Source organism: Anastrepha ludens, chromosome 6 (assembly GCF_028408465.1).
Source record: "Anastrepha ludens isolate Willacy chromosome 6, idAnaLude1.1, whole genome shotgun sequence".
Lineage (NCBI taxonomy): Eukaryota > Metazoa > Arthropoda > Insecta > Diptera > Tephritidae > Anastrepha > Anastrepha ludens.
The window spans coordinates 90,866,596-90,890,254 of NC_071502.1; positions in this window are offsets into that span (position 1 = coordinate 90,866,596).

Sequence of the window (23,659 nt, forward strand, 5' to 3'; positions counted from 1 at the left end):
CAGATTGTGTTAAATCGATAGGTTATTCACTCGTATTGAATCTTTTAAGGCGACATTCACTTTGAAGCACTTAAAGCGGCAAACAAACAGCCTGAGGTTTATGAACTGTGCGCAGAAAATAATTTTGGAAATTTCATAGGTTTCATGGTTACTCTTAAAGATGAGAGGCTCACTTGGATGATAATTCTAAATTCATTCTTTGTGCATATCAAACCAGAATGGGCACAAAAATACCGAATTCTTTTTATTTTATTTTTCAACTTAATGATAGTTTTAAAATTATAGCCTAGGCAAGAGCTATGGCTGCTATGGTCTTAAGCTTAAGTAAGTAATATTTCAGGGTCTAATGTAGGGGTCAAAACACTGACTATTAAAGGCTTTCTTTGTGAAAGACGTGAGTTGGGGTATTTTTTTCACTTCCCGGCTAGTCTTTCCTATTCGCAAACTACCGATCAGTACTTAGGCGTTATGATTGACTCGCGCATGACCTTCAGAGAGCACGCGGTGAAAGTCAGTACAAAAGGCGCCGTAAATGCTCTAAAATTGTTGCTGCCGAACATTGCGGAATCACAAGATGCAAGAAGTAGACTTCTATCTTATGTGACAGACTCCATCCTGCTATATGCCGAACCCATTTTGTCCCTTTGGTGCTTTGCGAGTAGACTGTGCATACCGGACAGTATCGGATGATGCAATTTGCGTCGAGCATGTGAACTAAACCGTCTCTATCCAAGACAAGAGACAAAACCTACAAGGAATCAAAAGTTGGCACAACGAATAGCGTCACTTGACGAATAGCAGCGAAGATGGCATCATTCTTCTCATACCACTCATTTTGAATCAACGACGTGAAAACTATACAGGACACCCTTCGTCGATAATGCTGTGATTACCAAAGTCTTAGTCAGCCAATATCACAAAATCACTGGTTGGAGAACAGCTCTAAATCGATAGAAATTTGAGTAAATTTTATACTAAAATGAAGCAATCTTATTAATTTATTTTATGGTCTAATTAAAATTACCAAATAATAATGTCTGCTTTTTATAATATTACTAGTAAGACCTTTCACGCTTGTCTACGATTCAATCTGACATGAAATCAATGGAAAAGTATGATTTTTTAAAATATGTCAACTACAGCGACACCTATGTAGTAAATGTATGAATAAAATACTTTTCTCATATACAGTTTTTTTTCACTCCTCTCGTTCATAGGGCGTCGACAAGGCTCTTCCATTGTACACGGTTCTGTGCTATTGTTTTTGCACCGTTTTATGAGATTTCGGCATCTGATAGTTCGCGCAGCATCGACCTTCTCCAAGTGTTTATTGGTCGACCGTGACCTTTGCTCCTTTGCAGGTTCCAGTCCAGTGCCATTCTCGTGATACTATCTGGTGGTTTTCTCAATGTGTGACCTATCCATCGCCATTTTCTGCGTTTGATTTGCCTAAGGATGGGTTCCGGGCTCGTTAATTTCCACAATCCGTCAATACTGATGGTGTTCGGCCAGAATATTCTGCAGATGATGCGGAGGCATTTGTTGATGAAGGATTATAGCCTCTGTGTTGGATGGTGTTAGAGACCGCACATGTTTCGCTTCCGTACAACAATGTGGACTTCCCGCATGAGCCGAATATTCTTAGTTTAGTGCGCTTGGAGCCCCATACTGTATGCATTCACCCGAATACCGCCCTTGCTTTGTTTAGCCTGCAGTTGATATCTTCATCTGCTCCACCATCTGCCGTGATGATGCAGCCGAGATAGCAGACGCTTTCGACGAATTCGCAAATAATTAATAATAAAATTTATTTTGAATTTGAGCCAAAGCGAACTTTAAATACGGAGATTCCTACGATTTTGTTCTCATTGAGATATGCTATGAGTTTGAACTCAAATGGCAGACAACTTTTTCTGTTTTGCAAAAAAGCTAAAGACTAAAGGCTTATACGTGGAAAAATAGTTAAATTTGGATACATAAGATTTGTATGAAACAGCGTTGACTATTACCCACATATCAGTTCCCCTATAAGCTTCCATAATTTGTCTCATAATACCATGGACTTAAAAACCTAGCATTGACTTACCATTACGTCAGTGAAGACACTAATATCATTACCAATCGTGAGTACAAATAACATTGGTTAATTAATAGCAACTGACACTAGCAACAATTAACATCACCCTTACAGCAACTACATCGCTCTAATCTGAATTTTAGTGACTATTTTCTTACATTCTGTCAAAAGAGTACCGGTAATTGTTCAATAAAACGCAAAACAAGTGTTTAATCATCAAAATTTATTTTGTCGCCGTCAAAATAGACTCCATTCGAAGCAATCCCCAAAGCCAACGATTAGTCGAGTCATCAGAACTCCTTTTAACCGCGTCTGAAGATATCTTCTTCAGCTCCTTAACCGAATTCTCCTTAATGGCTTCTATCGACCTAAAGCACGCGGCGTGGCAATTTAAGTTTTGCGAAAAGAAAGAAATCACAGGGGGCTAAATCTGGTAAATACGGTGGTTGTTCGACGATATTTGTCGAGTTTTTGGTCGAAAAAGTGTTAACAATATGAGCCTTGCGAGACGGTGAGTTATCATAGTGCAAGATTCATGACTTTTCTTTCCACAAATTCCTCTAATATAACAGTGAATGGCGAATGCTATCGCGCCTTTTTGATGCCGTAAATTGAAGCTCGTCATCTCCACAACACTTGGTTCCTACAAGACGGTGCTACTTGCCACACAGTCCATGAAGCAATGGATTTACTATGTCGCTCTTTGGGTGAGGAATTTATCTCCCATCTCAGACCAGTGGATTGGCCTTCAAGATCCGAAGATATCACATCTTTGGACTTTTATTTGTGCAGGTATGTTAAGTCCAAATGCTTTGTGGATAAATCAGCTTGGATGGAGGCATTGGAAGCCCATATTACTAAAGTTATTCATGAGATACCGATCGAACTCCTCCAGCGTGTCATTCAAGATTACGGATGGCCATATTAAGACGCAATTGCGGCAAACAGTTGAAGGGAATTATCTTTAAAAAATAAAGAATGACCAATCAATTGGAATTTTCGTGATTTTATTTCTATTGAAAATCCGATACTTTCAAATTGATCATTAAATTAAAGTTATATTAAAGCAACTCTTCCGAAAATGCAAGATCACTTTCCCTACTTTCGTTGACTTGAAACTTATTTTAGAAGGCGGATGTCACAAAAGCGGTTGAATGTGGCAGCACATCCTTATATAATATTTATAGAGACTTAACTGCCGTGGTTAAAAGAATTTCAGAAAAAACAAGCGACAAGTCAAAATCAAATTCTAATCATTTTTTTATTTTAATACGACTTAATGTTTTTGTTCATTCTATTGCACTGTAGGACAAATGACTACTTTTGCTGTGCAAAATTAATTACAGCTAGAAAATCATGATATTCAAACCAAAACTAGTCAGTAATTAACTAATAAGAATAAATCTTAAAAAGAAAAAATTTAATGATGGAATTTAACCCATTAATGGCCATAAATTGAAATTAACCCTTTAGCAACAATTAATGTTAACGTGACAATTCATTTTTTTTAATTATAGAAAACATTATGAATTAATATACTTAAATTTAATTCATCTTATAAATTTAAATTAGATTTGACATCTTCACTTCCATTAATTTCATCGTCTTGGTTTTTAATATTAAATGTTTTGCAACATAATAGTTCAATTACTTCTATACCCTCTCATTTGATTTTAGCGGCTGTAATTTTAGAATAGTGGGGATAAATGTCGCAGTTTCTTAACTTTTTTCGCAGCGTATTGCGATGTACTACTCTTTTGAAAAATAATTTTCAAGAAGCAAAGCTAAAGCCTTATCTGCAGAAAGTTGAATTAGTAGTTTGAATACACATCTTCCGCATTTTAATGGCCTTGTTGGGCTTCCATAGCTTATTTCAGGAGTGCAGCCAAATCATTATTCCCTTGCTTACGAGTCGATGTTCCTGCTGCACAAACAAGAAGATTAGTAAAGGGTTTTTCAATAAGGGCGGGTAGATGTTGAAATGGAAGGGCTGTGTGGCCCGTAGCGCCGTCCTGCTGGAACCACATGTCGACTAGGTCCATATGGTTCAATATGGGCCATAATAAATTGGTTATCATCGTTGTGTAGCGCTCGCTGTTGACGGTGACCGCCTCACCAACGTCGTTTTCAAAAAAGTAGGGACCAATGACGCCGCCGGCCCAAAATCCACACCAAACCGTAACTTTTTGAGGATGCATTATCACCTGGTGAATTTCGTGTGGATTGGTGTCGTCCCATACACGGCAATTTTGTTTGTTAACACAGCTATACATCCAAAAATGCGCCTCGTCACTAAAGATGATTTTTCGCCCAAAACTGGGGTTCTCTTCCAAACGATTCGAAGCCCAGTCAGCGAACAAACGGCGTTGTCTATGGTCATCAACTTTGAGCTCCTGGGTCAGTTGGATCTTGTACGGGTATAGGCCCAAGTCCCGACGCAAAATTCGCCAAGTTGAAGTCTGCGAAAGGCCAAGTTCTTGTACACGGCGAGGAATAGACTGCCTCGGGTTCTGCTGTACACTTTCACGGACCACGGCAATGTTCTTGGCTGATCTTGCGTTCCTTGAACGTAAGGGTGTTGGCTGATTGTTTACTGACCCGGTCGTCTCAAATTTGGCCACCAAACGTTGAAGAGTCGACTTTGATGGACCACCACGTCTACCGAAAAATGGGCGCAATGCGCGCAACGTTTGCGTTAATGAACACTCAGTTTGATAATAAAGTTTTATCATTTGAACGTGCTGTTCAATCGTGTAACTTGCCATGATGATTTGGCATAAACAATTGAATAATAAACAAAAGATTTGACAGATGTCACTAAAACAAAATGGCTGCCACAGCGCGCCAAAATCGACCCGCGCCAATTGAAAACCCCTTTATCAGCTTTCTCAGTTGAAAGGTCTGCGGTTCTTTGCCAAATTCTGATTTTCGCTAAATGGCACACGCGGACGACTAACAAAGACTGCTTTTTTGGTAATACCATTTGCCACCAACTTTAACTCCGAATTTTGCCACACATGATTTTGATCCCTAAAGACGTTTATCTTTCTGTGGCATTTTTTTCACTTTTGCGTTAATTTTACAGTAAAAAAATATATTTTTTGAATTAAATCCTTCTTCATTTCAACGGAAATATTATTTTCCTTAATTTTTTCAAGAATATGGTGAAAAACGGCATTAAATTTTTCTTTTTGTGAAAGTTCTTTTCGCCATAATTCAAACATATCGTTTTTTTTATACCGAGGATGCCTAAAGAAAAGTGTAATTACTCTTAAAACGCAAAAAATCACAACTTCAAATAAATTGTCAATAACTCACTGAATAACATTCCATTTATTTTTTCTAATTTGAAAGAGGTCAAATGGGGTCAAAATTTTATAGGTCTTCCAGAAAGCCAATGTGGAAGATAACTTGTATCACTTCAAGGTTATGTAGGCTTATAGGTTATTTAATAGCAACATAAATATGAAGCGTTTTAATTAAATATATGTATATACTTACAAGTATCTTTATTTTCCATGTTACACTAATGAATTATTTTCAACACAATGCGAGAAACGCGGACTCAAAGTTCACCAAGCACTGCTGAACTCGCAAACAAATTTATACGAAAAATTACGTCAATTGACTTTGACGCGTGCCTGTGTAACGGTATTTTTTATTAACTGAAAATAAAATCTACGCACCTTTGTTTTGAAGTATTTCTAATTACAAAACAATAACAACAAAAGCAAAACGGCACTTTCATTCTTATCACTTTCGCCCAGCAAAAACGGTCTTTTGACCTTGTGATTTGGATTTACTTATTTTTTCATAAAATTTTTGTTTTACTATTTTGTTTGGAATGTTGAACGTCCTTTTATTTCCTCTTATTCGCGACGAGTCTAAATCAAATTCAATTTTTTTTTGTTCTATTGTGACTTGGATATGTTTTACTTTTCATTGAAACATTTTTTATTTTTATATTTTGTTTTGTTTTTTTACTATTCATTTTTTTTTATATTAGAATATTGAACGTGCTTTTTATTTAATTTTATGTGCCCGTATGCAGGTTTGCACCTTAGTAGGGGCGTCTATTTTTATGAATAAAGTATATTAAAAAAGCTAAAAATATTTACTTATTTATGGGGCAATCTTATACAAAACCTCAAAATTGCAGAGTCTTATTACCGCATCAACAATTCAGTGTGAAAATTTCAATTTGCAAAATTGTTTACCACATATTTCTGCAACACGCGCCAGCACACAGCTGAGAATGAGTAGAATGGGTGGTGCAGTGAAGCAGCTGAAACGTGAGCTATTCCACAATAGGGAAATGTAAACACAAGCAACAATGAAATATTAGAAAACTCAAGCAACAATAAAATATTAGGAAATGTAATAGCATTAAAAGAAAACAAAATATCGCACACAACTGTCGATAAAAAAACAAGCAGCAGCAGCAGAAAGCTGATTCCGGCAACACTTTACCTATCCACACATGTACTATATAACTGAAAAGCGTTTACATACATGTGTATGTGTATATGCACATCCAAATATGAATGCCCCATACAGAAGAGTTGCAGCCAATTCCACAATACTTGAACTTCAATGAAACAAACAAATTTTCAACACATGAAACGTTAGGAAAATAACAAAAATTGTATAAAATTGCATGCAACTAGCAATAAAATAACAATAAGCGCCACAAAAGCTAAATGTTAAGCAAAAATTTCAATTTTTCAACTACAGCACAACTTTTTGTTTGAAATTTTAATAACAATAAGCTAACGGTTGTTGCTGAAATGTTTTGGTATGTTTTACATGCATTAAATTTAAATTCGAAAACTGTGAAAGTTTTCTGAACTCCGCACACCGGGTGGTCCAAAGGCAAGCATGTTTTTAAAAGTGAATTAAAAATTAAAAAAAAAATGTCCAGCCGCACTATGTGGGCATATTTGAAGTGAAACTTCTTAATTTTTGGATTAAATTTAAATATTTTAATGAGTATTGAAACGATTTTTATAACATTACTTACAGTAATAGTGGATAATATTATAATTCATTTATTTCTGAAATTTGTACATTAGTCGGTGCTTCAATAGGCTGTACATTTTGTATTATATACCGGTATATACCTATGAAATGAGACTTTTAGCTATTAGTCCAGAGATGTCGCTAGGCGTATTTTTAAGCCTTCCCAAATGTCTTGTTTTTTCGTCTGCCATCTGTCAACAATATTCAGTTCATTGTTTGTTACGTTTTACATATACAACAATGCATTTTTGGGGCTCTTAAAAATGTTGAATTTCGTGCCTTCAAACTACGATTTGCGGGCATCGTTGGTTTTCTGTTATCAGTTGAAGAAAAATGCTTCACAAGCTCATCAAATGCTTATAGAAGATTTTGGTGGACAGGTGGTTTGAAAAATTCCGAAGTGGCGATTTTCGCGTGGAGAACGAGGACCTTGGCCGGCCACCGAAAAAATTTGAGGACGCCGAATTGCAAGCATTGTTGGTTGAAGATGATGGTCAAACGCAAGAAATAATGGCAGAGCAGTTGGGAGTGACCCAAAAAACCATTTTCAAACGTTTGAAAGACATGGGCATGATTTTAAAGGTCGGAAGATGGGTGCTGCTTGAACTGACTGAAAAGCAGCAAGAAAACCGAAAAACCACTTGTAAAATGCTGCTCTCCCGGTTCTAAAGGAAGTCTTTTTTGCATCGAATCGTTAAGGGTGATGAAAACTGGGTGTATTTCTCCAATCTCAAGCGTAAACGATTGTATGATCCACCCGGCCACAAGCCAAAAACAACGGCCAAGCCAAATCGCTTCGGCCGCAAGGCAATGCTATGTGTTTTCTGGGATCAGCGTGGTCTTATTTAGTAAGAGCTATTAAAACCAGGTGAAGCAGTTGGCGGTGGACGCTACCAACGACAATTGGCCGATTTGAACAGCGCACCGCCACATCGCACAAGAGCGACCCGGGAATTGGGGGAGACTTACGATTGGGAACTGCTGGCGCATGCGGCTTACTCACCAGACTTGGCGCCTTCCGATTATCATTTGTTGCACTTTCCGAGCAGCGCTTCAATTCTCACGAAGAAGCCAAAAAATGGTTCGATGATTGGTTTGCGGCCAAAGGCGGTCAGTTTTTTTGGTGCGGCATCCACAAATTGCAGGAGAATATTTTTTCTTTTAGCAGCTTGTTGTACCTCGTCGATTTCCACTTCCTCGCGTATATTAATTTTTGGCGACTCAGTCTTGTTTGAGGTTTTGCCTTCGTCGTCACTCGAAGAATTATCGGCGCTCGAGATTTGGCTCAAGTAACGAAAATATCGTCTGCCTGAGGAGCCGCAGTAGAACAGCTAGGTCCGTCTGTATGGCAACCTAATGAAGTTTTGCCTGGTACTCCCGATATATGTTCGCTTTTTTGGCTGCGGCAACTATTCGTTCCTCCATATGATTCAATGAAACCGTATCATACGGACCACCTGCTTTCGGCATGCTTTTGTAAGTAATGGTAAGTGTTAATACAAACTTTCTGCCATCCTTGTGTTGGCTTCATGTGAGGCCCGTTTAAGAATTCCGATAGCTTATCCCATAACTGTTTCTTCTTCGAACGGCCATTAGCTGCGCTCTGTAAGCTATTTTTAGCTAATGAATCGTGCTTTTCCATATATTCTAATATACCATTAGTTGAGCAGCGTTTGTTTGTTGAGACCTATGCAAATAACTATACAAAACTTAAAATTTCAAAATAAATTAAATTTTTAACTTACATTTAGAAGAAGTAAGCAGCTGAGAAAATGAAAAACGACAGCAAAAGTGGTGTCGAGTTGTATCTATCGCACGTTCGATATAACGCTACGACATTTTTTGTTAGAGAGATATCGAATTACAGAAAGCCACTCCTGCTGTTTTACTAACGACTACAAAGCACCGCACAAAGCGGAGAAAGAGAATAGTTGTTACCTCTTTATAGGAGGTCAAGGGGATTTTATCGATTTTTTGTCGAATAGGATGAAGTATATTTTCTAACTCATCTCCTTCGTTAGGACGAAAAATGGTTTGAAGATATTCGGCAAATCTCTCAGCTTTTTGTTCGTTAGATTTGGCCCAGCTGCCATCATAATTTTTATTGGTGGGGAATGCATAATAGGCCTTTTCAAGGTTTTAGTTGCCTTCCAAAGTGAATAGTCCGTACGTTTATCGCTCGTTAAATTTTCTAGAGCATCTCTAATGAAGTCATTTTTAAGTTGTTTTATTTCTTCTTTTAGTTGTGTAGAGAGTTTATTGAGTTTGGCTTTGTCTTGTGGTGCTCTGATTTTAGCATTAAAATCTCCCTCGGATAACTATTTCCTTTAAGTCTTCTTTTTAATTCAGACACTTTAAAAAATTTCGGCGTTGTCGCTCAGTGTACAGGTGAGACTGTGGCTGTTTATGCAAGAGAGGGCGATGTTGAATATTCCAGCAACTTTCTATTTTATCACCAAAACCAAATTTGTCTTTAACATAAGTTACCATTAATATTTTCTTTAAGGGTCTATAAAGGACTATTAGAAACACAACACGGTCCGATCTGGTAAACTCGTGCAACGAAATTATTTTAAAATCTGTTGAGGAAAATACTATTTGATAAGGTTATATCAAAACCTTTTGATGACAATAGTAATAATACAGGGTCCAGCACTCGAAGTGAAACCAACTTCAGACCCCTCGCACCTCAGCTGTCTGTTAGTTGGCTAAATGACAGTCCAGAGTATTGTTTACAAGCGCGCGGAAGCATTTTGTCGAGAGTAAACGCAAAAAAAGAAAATCCGAATGGATGCCCAACGTAATAGTGTGACTGCATTATATTTAGCTGGAAAATACAACCGACGATTACTCGTGAGCTCTCGCACCTTAGAGTAAATAAGGAGTTTTTTTATCGCACCATTACTCGTTACCTTGATACTGGTAGCATCGCGAAACGTCATGGAGGGGGCCATCAAAAGACTGCAACGTCACGTGAAATGGTTCAAAAAGTGAAGTAGCGACTTGAGCGAAATCTCCGACCACCGACGAAGTGGTGAGAACTGAAAATATCTGACCGAAGCATCCGCCACTTACTGAAAAATGATCTCAAGGTTAGGCCATACAGGATCCAAAAGGCGCATGATCTCACACCAAATCAACAACAAGTCAGACTCGAGAGAGCGGAGTAGTTGGCTCGCTTGGCCGACAGCGGTCAATTTCTAAGCATTGTGTTTTCTGGCGAGAAAGTTTTTCAAATTGAGCAATTCATAAACTCCCAAACAATAGGGTTTATTTGACCGACCGTTCATACGAAATTTTAAGTCATCGATTGACCACCAGCACTGCGTAAGTTAAAGGTCGCACAAATTCATAGCTTGAATTTTAGTTCACAAATAATCGTCCAGTATGGCTTTGTAGTGGCTACTACTGATCGAATTGGCATTTTCAGCAGTATTTTCGAAAAAAATGGGTCAACGCTGCCAAAACTTCAGACTCCAATTTTTCGTGTTGCAGTTTTTCCGCACTCCATATGTGACAGTTTGCTTTTGGGTTTAGCTGCTAAGATGAATTTGTGCCTGATCAGAAAATAACATTTATCGAGTAAGTTCAATGTCCAATAAGAGCTGCTTTAAGTCCCAACTGAGGAGCGACAACGACGCCTTTCGCTCATATTTGTTGACTTAGCAGAACCTTAGAAACGAATAATTTTGTAAAAAATTTTCTTCAGACTAATTTTTTAAATACTTTAGTTGTCGAAAGCGCTGGCGAGTTGATTTTAATGAATTAGGTTTTACTATCTCGACCAAAGGCGCCACACGCTCGTCGGTCATGGTTGAGTAATCGTCAACTTGTTTAAAAAAACTGCGGAGGTAGTTACAGAAAACGATATTTGTACAAAGTTTTAATATTCTCTGGCCATAAAAATGTTGCACACGTACAAAGTTTTCAAGTTTTTGCTATGCAATACTTTGAAAAACCAAGAAGAAGCATAGTTGTCGCCAGCTTTAAATAAACTTTGAAAATATTCTTTTACTTTATTTATCGCCTTCATTTATTTACCCTTTCTCAAAACATTTCATTTACCGCTCACTCTCCATTTCTCGTCCTTGAAATTCATTGTTTTTCTAAACATCCTTCTGCGTTGTCGGTCCGGTGCACAAAAATTGCGAAGTGCTGACCGTAGCTATGCACAACGAAAGCAAGTTTTGCTAACGGACAGAAAAGGAAGGACACGAAAGGAAAGAAGTTTGCTTTAAGTTGATGGAAACTTTTTGCTTTTATTTTTATTTGTTTTTTATTTTTGTGTAGGAACTGACGCAACGGCGAAGTAAAGTAAGATATCAGCGTGCAAAAAATGCGTCATTTTAATTCAACTAAGAAAATTACTGTCATACCAATTTTTTTTTTTTTGTTCGGGAAATGGTGACTATTTTGGTATTATCGCGTTTTTGATAAATTTATTAATACGCAGCCTAGGTTTGGTTCCAGTTTGTATCACCGTATGGTGCATAGGGGGAGATGTACTTAGAATAGGTTGAGTTGTAGCGGTTGCCCACTATGCGACATATTTAGGATTATATCCCATTGTGATGCAACATGGGGAGCTTGTACTGATCTCATCTAAATTTAATTGGTCCAAAGCAGTAGAAGATTTGTGGTGAGATATTCCAACTCATTAAAGAATTTTCTACCTAAAGTGGAGAGCCTTTATTCGGATAGAGCAGATGAGTGGTACAAAAGGTTCAGAATCGTTTCGTCTTCATCTTAGCGGCTACGGCGAAAGTCATATGTCCGCACGCCTAGCTTCTGGGCGTGTCTGCCTATTAGGTAGTGTACCGTTCTTGGAAGCGTACCGTGTACCGTAATGGAAATCAATTTATGTTTATTTTATCTCAGCAAAGATTTTGTGCATTTAGCATTAAGAATCGATCACAAATGTCGGGTATTTCGGTAGACGGGTTCGTTATGCCACCTAGCATTGGCTTGTCTTACAAATTTCTCAAAAATAATTAGTTCGCACATCTGTAAGGGTCTACCTATGTTATTATCTGAGCACTCAGTGGCCAGTCTGGTGTTGAGTTTTACTAGTTCTTCGAGTCTATTCCATGTCGCAGTGGTCAGTAACCCATGTTACATTTGAGCGAAATGCCTCAGGCGTCTCATTGTTAAGATTAAGAGATGCACGGCATTCCATTACTACCCTGGAGGCTATCAATTGCCTTGTGAGAGATTTTAACGCCTGGTTGTCAGTGAAAATATAAATATCAGCACCAGGCGCCGCATCACAATTCAGCCTGAACAACAAAGCACTAGACCGTAAAAAAGATCTTCAGATGTTTGAAATATACAACTGCCCTTACTTTCCCATAGAACTTTGAGTGATCTGTGTATTCATGGATGGATTTGCTCTGTTCTTTAACGCCTTATTCACATTTCCACCCTTCCCTTAAGGGTAGAAGCGCGACAGGCCGGCAAATATTTGATTGACACTTAAAACCAAGAACCAGACTACAACTTTCGTAAGACTTTTGAGTTGCTGAATCCAAAGCGGCAACAGAATTGCCCTATCAAGCCAGGTTTGCGAGATCGGCCGGTTTAACAGTAAAAATAGGTTTCAAAAGAAATGGTTGTGCCACAAGATACTGTGACTTAAAAAAAAAATATAGTTGATTCTGTTGAAAATTAAAAAAAAGAATATTTAGCGCGTACACTTCTGTTAGGTGTTTGACCGAGCTCCTCCTCTTATTTGTGGAGTACGTATTGATGTTGTTCCACAAATAGAGTAACCTACAGTTTTATGTCCCCTCTGAATCGCAAGTGCTTTATTAAGAGAAGCTTTTTCATGACAGAAATACACTCGGAGGTTTGTCATTGCCTACCAAGGGGCATCATTTGCTGTTTCATGCACAGAGGTTCGAACTTACACGCTCTTGAATGGCATTTTATGTTACATAACCTCAAATATAGCTGAAATCACGTCAAAATTTTTTTTATACTTCCATTCTGCTGACCTGGTCCAATGACATAAACTGTTTTCATGAGACTTCAAAAATAAATTCTCACAATTCAAAAATTCGTTTTTAAAAGCGAAAACTTCACAAATCAAAATGCGATATTTTTGACGCTTAAAAATTGCTGCCGCAATGATGAAAGAATGTTTGAAAAAATGAATGGAGGCTATGGGTCCATATGGGTCCTATGGGTCTATACGAAGGGTGCCTTTTATATGTCGGGATTTGGCAACCCTGGTGTTGTAACCTGGCAACTGACAGCTGTATCGGAAAATTTGACATTTTTTGGCTTTTACGTACTCCGAACGTTTTGAAATACTACCGCTATTTGTGTTGTTTACAGTAACTTAAAAGATTCATCTCGGTCCAAAAATGGAATTAAATCGTGAACCTTTTCGTGCGATTATTTTTTACAACTTTCGACGTGGATTAACTCAGCAACATTGCATGGATGAACTTAATTCATTCTTTTGCGATGAAGCTCCATCAAGGACCACTGTTTATCGATGGTATGGTGAATTCAGTCGTGGTCGTAGTTCACTCCAAGACGAATTTCGTGAAGGTCGTCCAAAATCAGTTGTTGTTCCGAAAACCATTGATGCTGTGCGCGAACTGATATTGCAAGATCGTCATGTGACCTATCGTGAGATTGAGACAATCTTAGGCATTAGTGGGACCAGCATACATTCAATATTGCATAAATATTTGACTGTCAAAAAAATTTGTTCGCTCAATCGTGCATTTGTCAATCGCTCAAAAACAGGCTCGTGCCGATTGGTCGAAGGAAATGCTCAAAAAATACTATCGCGGGGCTTCGAAACACGTCTATGACAGGTGATGAATCATGGATTTATGCGTATGAGCCCGAAAGTAAACAGCAGTCGACTATATGGGTGTTTCAAGATGAGCCAAATTCAACAAAATTTGTTCGCGCACGAAGCACTTCCAAGCAAATGGTCGCCAGTTTTTTCGGAAAAACTGGACATGTCGCAACCGTACCATTAGAACAACGCAGAACAGTAAATTCTGAGTGGTACACAACCATTTGTTTGCCAGTTGTCTTCCCAGAAATTAGGAAAACCAATCGGCAAAGACGGATCACTCTTCACCATGACAATGCGAGCTCTCACACATCGGCTCAAACAACTGCATTTTTGAGCACAAAAAGCATCGAATTACTGGATCATCCGCCGTATAGTCCTGACTTGGCACCGAATGACTTCTTTTTATTCCCGTACGTAAAAAACAAACTTAGAGGTCAACGTTTTTCGAGACATGAAGAAGCGGTTGCGACATTCAGAATGCATGTTTTGGAGGTACCTCATTCAGAGTGGCAAAAGTGATTCGACAATTGGTTCAAACGCATGCAAAAGTGTATAGATCTTCATGGAGAATAGTTTGAAAAACAATAAAGTGATTTTCGATGATTAAAATTTGTTTTTGTTCTCTAATCCCGACATATAAAAGGCACCCCTCGTATTGTATTGCTTCGATCAGTTTTACAAACGGGTTCTCATGCATAGAACTTTTTTCGAATGGCCTTCGGTCACGCTTCAAAAAAATAACCCTCATCAGTCCAACTCCGGCTACGCAATCCACAGTATTTTTTTTTTTGCGTAGAGCTCCTTTCCGTGTTAAAATCATTGAACCCAAAATTAAAACGTCATATGCGTGTATGTAGTAAGGAGGCACAATAACCCTCACCCCCATCATTAACACTAAACTCAAATACTTAATTTTTGTTTTCATTTGCAGGCATCCGGCAACACCATACTGTTGTCATTCCAATCTTCTTCTTATTCGCGTTTAAAATTGGAAAATGATTATATGGACAAATGCATTTGCATTTAATTTTAATAAAAATAATTCGAAAATAAGGGTAAAAACAAGTAAAAACACGCGTGTGAATTTTAGTGAAGTTCCCGAAGGCATTTTGAAGGCAAATAAGTACGAAATTATCATTTCCCGAATAATTTGGAGTTATAAAGAGTGTTCCTTAACACCTCACTAACATCTCCACCAAGTTTCATTAATAAAGACATTATAGTTTGCCAAAATAAACATTATTCTAAATTCCAGCCGAGTTCAATTTGTACATAAAAACACAAAAAAGTTTGAATTTCTGCCAACCAAGTGGTTCTTTTGTTTAATTCGGACGATTATTATTATTTTTTTTTAACTAAAGTATCGCGTATTTTGTCACAATCACTATTGGAATTGAAGCACAAGTCTTTTCTCTGCTGTTTTCCCTTTTATATTGCAGTGTTAACCCTCGAGAACACGCGCTGTGAGCATTTTGTTCAAGCAATTTTTCATTTCGCGAAATTTTTATGTTCTATGTAATTCTGGCACTAATTGTGGTGAGTACCTTCGCTAGTAGTTGTGCATCGTACTTTGACGAGCATTTCTTTCGATTAGTGCACGATCGGACGTGTAGGCAGACGGTTGATTTTTAAGAGCGGCATTTTGTTCATTGCGCGAGAAACAATGTAAGTATTTCTTGATTTATCTTTTTTGTTGAAAACCTCGGGTTGTGAAAAAGGTTGCTGCCCCAATTTTGAATAGTGGCAGAAACATTACCAACAATATAATAGGACTATGAATAAGTTCGTGCGGTTTTTTTTCGAAATTTGAAACTTTATTGACGTAAAATGGTTACAAATTTAATATTCAAAATATTGTCCATCGCTTACTACTACTTTTTCCCATCTTTCTGGCAATTCACGGATTCCCTTTGTGAAAAATTCGGTCGGTTTTGCCGCAATCCACGAATCGATCCATTTTTTGACTTCATCGTAATTACGGAAGTGCTGGTCAGCCAGGCCATGTTGCATCGATCGGAAGAGATAGTAATCGGATGGCGCAAGGTCTGGACTATACGGCGGGTGGGGTAGGACATCCCATTTGAGCGTTTCTAAGTATGTTTTGACCACTTGTGCAACATGTGGCCGAGCATTGTCATGTTGCAAAATAACTTTGTCGTGTCTATCGGCGTATTGCGGCCGTTTTTCTCGCAGTGCTCGGCTCAAACGCATCAATTGTCGTCGGTAGACATCCCCCGTAATCGTTTCATTCGGTTTCAGTAGCTCATAATACACAACACCCAGCTGGTCCCACCAGATACACAGCATAACCTTCAGGCCATGAATATTCTGCGCCGACGTCGATGTTGAAGCATGGCCAGGGTATCCATACGTTGCCCGACGTTTTGGATTGTCGTAATGGACCCACTTTTCATCGCCAGTCACAATTCGATGCAAAAAACCCTTTCTTTTGTGCCGTTGAAGCAGTTGTTCGCATGCCATAAAACGGCGTTCAACGTCTCTTGGCTTCAATTCATACGGCACCCAAAGGCCTACCTTTCGGATCATTCCCATGGCTTTTAAACGTTTGGAAATGGTTGATTGATCAACTCCCAAAGTTTTTGCAACCTCTTCTTGCGTTTGAGCCGGATCTTGATCGAGCAATTCCTCCAATTCGGTATCCATGAACTTTGGCGGCGCACCCTCGCGTTCTTCGTCTTCCAAGCCAAAATCACCACTTTTAAAGCGTGCAAACCACTTCTGGCACGTTCGCTCAGATAGAGCATGCTCACCATAAACTTCCACCAAGATACGATGACTTTCGGCTGCTTTTTTCTTCATATTAAAATAATGAAGAAGAATTCCCCGCAAAAACACATTATTTGGCACGAAATTCGACATTTTCAAGTGTGGTAAAAATATTGTTGTTTACGCTTCAAATAAAAAACTTATACTGACGTTTGTGCCTTACGACAGTAGCTCTCCAATGAATGTTTGGAAATGTGGATCGATGGAATAATAATCAAGTTACGCCATCTGTTGTAAAACCGCACGAACTTATTCATAGTCCTATTAGAACGACCATTGTGGGCACAATAAGAAAAAATAAAAAGGAAATTCCACCTCAATTTATTTCAGCAAAAAGAAGGCCGCAACCACATACAATGACTGCATTTGCCGAAAACAAGGTTCTTGTCTCTTACGTTCCAGTGAAAAAAAAGAAAAAAGTTGTACTTATGCTATCATCACTTCATGCCGATGGCCAAGCTAATGATGAAACATTTGAGAACAAACCCGAAGTAATAACCTTTTACAACCAGACGAAAGGGGGTGTAGACACTGTTGATCAAATGAAAGGCACATATTCAGTTTCCAGGATAACCTGCAGGTGGCCAATGCGCCTCTTTTTCACGCTTATTGACATGACTGGCATAAACGCACAAATAATTTACAAATCAAATACAGGCAATTTAACCCAGAGGAGGACGTTTCTAAAGGAAATTGTCCTGGAGCTAATAAAGCCACATATTTCTAATCGGCAGGCCATAAAAACTTTACCTCGTGATTTAAGAAATACTATGGATCGCATTGTACCAGCAAAAGAACCTGAAAGCCAACACCTACAACCGGGCTTTTGCGAGCTTTGCCCCAGGAGTAAAAACAGACGTTCGAAAAAAGGCTGCACTTTATGTGGAAAATTACTTCGCACGGAACACGTTAAGTAAATGTGCCCATCTTGCTTCGAAAGCAACGTAAATGTCAATCTTACCGAAGACTGATTCTTGTCTTTTATTTATTTATTTTGTTACAAGGAGTTTTTTTTTTTGTTAATATACTAAAGCATGAATGTAAAATTTTTGGTTATGTCTTGATTGAATGAATCTATATAATTTTACAGTGTGAATTTCTTAAATAAACACATAATTGCAAAAAAAATGACTTGGTATTATAACTATGTTAAAAAGGAAATGTTTAAAAATCATAATCCATTAAAAAGTTATATTCTTACATGAAGTGAGCAAAATGCTCATGCGCGAGAATCCCTGCTATCTTACGAGGCGCGTGTTCTCGAGGGTTAAAATTTATGAAAAAAGAAACACACAATTTTTACTAAATAAGAACAAAAAATTATTTTTCAAATGCATTTTTTCCACTAGTGCACAGTTTCAAGGTTTTCCAATAAAAAAAAAAATAATTGGAAAATATCTGTGAATATTTTATTTATAGCCCAATGAAATTAAACGCCAAACGCTAGATGGCCTACCTTGTGTTCACTTACTGATATTCTCAAACTACACTGCGCCTAAAAGCACGCAATTTTATGGCACGCATTGTTAATAAACAGCGCTGATTTCGCAACGAAAAGTATTGTTATATAAAAATTATTACTTTTTGACGGCCAAAAGTGAAAGCGAACGGGCGACCGAGAAATGTTATTGTTACAATATTTTTAATTTAAAAATACCTACACATGTTAAATGCGAAATGTAAATTTTTAATGGCGAAAACCAAAAATGCCAGCATAATTTTACTAAATTCTATAGCAAAATTTTTAACGTAATGGAAATTGAACAGCAAAAACTAAAATATTTATCTAATTCAGAAAAGCCTGATTACACATTTAAATTTAATGATAGGCAAGCAATAAACCGAAAATTGTAGCAATAAAAGCCGAAAAGTAATTATTGCGTGCAACGGAATGTTAATAAATAAAGTAATAATTATAGTAATTAAATGTAGTATGCGCTCAATGTGGGAAAGTTCAAATAGGCCAAAAATTATAGGCCAGTTAACATAAATAAACACACAAGACCTTAAATAAATAAATTTGCGTTCTGCTCAAGCGAAGGTAGCAGAGATATTAGAGTGCGCGTACTCATAGTTGTCCATCTGTGCGGCGTAGGTATGGACGATAGATTGATTTATAGTATGTCAAGCCTCAAAACAATCTTCAACCCATATATGGTGTGCTTCATACTGTGCATACAGGTGTAGCTGTAGTGGTGAGTATAATTGAGGACTTAAATTTATTGATTCGCTGGAGCAGAAAATAACTTAGCCTACACGAATCTGAAATCCTTAAGTGAAATTGGTGAATGAGTCCGAGTGTTTTGGAAATTTCCGCTCAACCACAACTCCATTCCATCCAAGCCCGTGAAAAACATGACACCTTCTGGATTAGCTTCAACAAAGTTAGTCTGTTTGATATCCTCTTTCAAAATGACCAGCTTTCATTCCTGTTGAGTAATCATTGATGCATTGCAACCCTTTGATCGAACCCAGTTTCGTATCCCACGATAGGCCCCAAATATGGCAGCAAATGACACCATAGGAAGGCTTTGGCTAACCTTGGAGCATATTTCTGCGATGAAAAATGCGAGGTAAAATTTTAGTTCACTTCATTTTTGGAGCAATCACTCGCAATCCAAATTGGAGGGAAAAAAAACATAACATCTCAGCCACTTAGGGTGTTTAATTTTGTTTAGAAGGCGTTTAGATTGTATAACTTGCTGTTTTCTGCATATAACGTAGGCCTTATACAGGAGATCTTCATAGACAACTCCACGGATAAGATCCTTAGAAATATTAACCTCCCTCGCTTAAGATCCTTCCCCATTGATTTTTAAGGTCCTCGTCAATAGTCGCTTGCTCTTGTTGAATAAATTCTGCTGATCGGATAGTTTAAAAATGTTCCTTGTGTTTTTTGGGTTTTGCAACAGATTCTGCATTGTCGCCGCCACTTGAAGCTTTCAACTCACAGCAAACCTTATAAACGAATGAACGGGCGCAGTTACGAAAATTAGAGATTCCCAAGTAAGTTTTATTTGCACATATAGTTGCGATTACTGCATGACTCTTGAGTTAAGTTGTAGTCCTCCGTGTCTTATCTGAAAAAGAGGAAAAAGAAAAATAATCGTCTTGGGAAGTTATAGCCACGCATATACGGGTCCTCAACTAGAATATGCACCCTGCATAAGGCATATACTTCTTCTTCTTGATTGGCGCGATAACCACTTAGGCAATTTTGGCCGAGTTCAACCAACCCCACCAGTCGTTTCTTTCTCGTGCTAACCGGCGCCATTGGGAAACTCCAAAAGAAGCCAAGTCCTTCTCTATCTGATCTTTCCAACGCAGAGGACGCTCTACCCTTCCTCTGCTATGATCACCTGGTTTGGCATCGATTACTTTAAGAGCCGGAGCGTTTGTTTTTATTCGGACGACATGACCCAGCCAACGTAGCCGCTGGATCCTTATTCGCTGCACTACGTCTATGCCGTCTTAAAGCTCATACAGCTCATCGTTCCATCGCCTACGATACTCGCCGTCCCGAACGTGCAAAGATCCAAAACTCTTGCGCAAAATCTTTCTCTCAAATAATCCAAGCGTCGCTTCATCGGATGTTGTCATCGTCCACGCTTCTGTGCCATACGTTAGGATGAGCATGATGAGAGCTTTGTTGAGTGTTCGTTTTGTTCGTCGAGAGATGACTTCACTACTCATTTGCCTACTTAGTCCAAAGTAGTACTTGTTGGCAAGAGAGATTCTTCGTTGGATTTTTAGGCTGACATTATTATCGATGTTAATGCTGGCTCCTAAATAAACGAAGTCTTTCACAACTTCGAAATAATAACTGTCAACAGTGACGTGGGTGCCGATACGCGAGTGCGCCGACTGTTTGTTTGAAGATAGGAGGTACTTCGTTTTGTCCTCGTTCACCACCAGACCCATTCGCTTTGCCTCTTTATCCAGTTTGGAGAAGGCAGAACTAACAGTGCGGTTGTTAAGGCCGATGATGACAATATCACCGGCACACGCCAACAATTGTGCGCTCTTATAAAAAATTGTGCCAGAGCGATTAAGTTTTGCGGCTCGCACGATCTTTTCCAACATCAGACTAAAGAAGTCACACGACAGCGAGTCACTCTGTTTGAGACCTCGCTTGATATCAAACGGCTCGGAGAGGTCCTTCCCAATTCTGACAGCGCTGCTGGTGTTGAGCAACGTCATCTTGCATAGTCGTGTTAGTTGTGCAGGGATACCACATTCAGACATCGCGGCATACAGGTAACTCCTTTTCGTACTGTCGAATGCAGCTTTGAAGTCGACGAAAAGATGGTGTGTGTCGATTCTCCTTTCATAGGTCTTTTCCAAGGTTTGGCGTATTGTGATTATTTGGTCGATGATAGACTTTTCAGGTCTAAGGCCACACTGATAAGGTCCAATCAGTTGGTTGACGGTGGGCTTCAATCTTTCACACAATACGCTCTCTAGTACCTTATGCGCTATATTTAGAAGACTAGTCGCGCGGTAATAGGCACAGATTGCAGTCCTTCCTAGATAGTAATAGATTGAAGTTTGCAGTTTTTCGTATAATTTTGGCAGTTTTGTACGAGGTTGAGTGTGCCCATATCGACTGCATTTCCCGAGTTGATTCCTCATTTAGTTCCGTTTTCAGAAAGGAGCGTGATGGGCTTATTTCTGACGTACTTAATCTCGGCAAGCAAACACCTGCCTTAGCGAGCCCAGCGACTATCTCATTTCCTTCTATTCCTGTGTGTCCTGGTATCCAGTGACCTGCCCGTTTCCGCAGACTTCATCCATTTTGATCTATGTTGTTGAAGACATTGCGAGTTAGTCCAAGGAACCATATTTGCTTTAATAGCCGCTTTTCTATCAGTAAAAATGTTTGTCCGAGTATCAACAGGTGTTAATTCTAGATCCAGTTCAGCAAGGATTTCAGCTTCAAATTTACTACAGTAATTAGGTAATCTGAAAGGCTTTTGGGGCTCAAATTGAGAACAAAAGACTGCCGCCCCTACTCCTTCCGCCATTTCAACCCATCTGTAAATCGTGTGAATGGTAAGTAGTATCTAAACCTTGCTGCCGTCCATTTTGCTTTATAACGACGCTAGGCTTTATGCCAAATTTAACTTATGGAGTTACGTAGTTTGACCTTCCGTCTGAATCCAGAATGTTGCTGTGAAGAGAGAGCCTCTGTTAGAATTGTCCTGAGATCTTCAGTCTTAGATCAGATCTTTTGGCTGAGTGTCTTACTACTAGTTGGATTGGAAGCAAGTTGATAATTCTTCCTCTTGCCGCTGTTAGAGTTATGCTGATAGCGCCGGTTGGCCGTACTCCTGCAATCCTTTGCACGCTTTCCAATCTTTTGACATAAGTCACTTCATTAGTTGGGCATAGTGTACTAAATAATTAGCGAAATAATCGGATTTAATGAATTGGTGTTTTAGTGACAATGAAATCTTAAAATAAGGATAAAAAATAGAATAGAAATAAAAAATTAGTGATAGTGCAATTTAGTGGCAGTGCAGAATGCCCAGCCCTGGTTATCACACACCGTCCACCATGCTAGTGAACCATAGAGCATTATTGGCCTACTGACCGCCATGTATATCCAACGTGTGAGTCGAGAAGATAAGTCCCAAGTCTTACTAATCATTCCTCTGCATGCATTAGAGACTTTCTTTGCTCTTTCTTCCACATTAGTCTGCCTGACAGTTTGCTATCCACAATATCTAGGTATCTAGTCGATGTTTTTGGTGCCAGCTCTACTCCTCCAAGCCTCAGAGGTGTGCATGTGAAGAGTCTATTTTATCTGGATTTACTTTCAGTTCGACCTGCCATCCACTTGCAGATTTCTGTATACGCCCTTGTGAGTATTTTACTCGTCGTTTGTGGATACCTGCTTGAGATGATAATGGCCAAGTCATCAGCATAAGCCCTCAGTTTCGGTCCGCTATTCCCAAGTTTGAGTTTGAGTCCACTAGTTGTATGAAAAAAAATACCCACCAGTCGCTCAGAGATGGCATAAAACTGAAGGTCCCTCAATTTGGAGGACAACATCAAGACACATACCACAAATTGGAAGAGAAATATGGCCTTCGACTCTAGTAAAGAAGAGTAAAAGACCAACTTGCAAGAGAAGATACCTATACTATGCCAGACATAAGTAATTTTATGGAGACACCTCTCGCAACTTGTAAGCTTCGCATTAAGGACGCACTAATCAGTTCTGCAAATCACAGATAGATTGGCGTTAATACCTGTGAAATTGCTAGGCAAACACGGCCAAGGCTAGACTTACGTCTCCCCAAGAGTATTATAAAACTGAGTAGACTTCAAATCAGGACCTTAGTAGGGGCCCTTACAGGGCATTGTCTCATGCAAGGAGATTAGCCGTTTACACGCAAGATTTCTGTCGTAGCTGCAGAAATGAGGAGGAGTTGGAAACAATTCAACACTTATTTTGCACATACCCAGCTCTAGCCAGAAGCAGGATAATTATCTATATTCGTTAAGAAGTAGGATTTAAAAATTTAAATTATAATCTATACACTTTAGGTATCAATAACCCTTTACGCTTTGTGAAAAACTCAGGATGTTTCAATATGGAAAGGAAAATATAGCCCAGCGCCCGCGGCTCACAATTAGCCCATTTCGTGGTCTAAGTGGCATCGTTGCCTCTATGTGCGGTGCGGCTGCCAAACCTAACCTAACCTAGTAAAGAATATACGCGCCAACCATACCATAGACGCACCTTTTCCCGTCAATATTAAATGCTTAAACTTTTAGTCAGCCAAAAATATATTTACCCAATTACCAAAAAATAATTCCATTATGGTAAACATCAGTTTATATGCCCGCTTATACCATTTGTATGTCGCATTCGTGCCTTTGCTGCTTGCGTTTGGTGCCATTAGTTCTCTCCCAGAGACCAAATAAAAACAAAATGTCTGATAATTAAATGT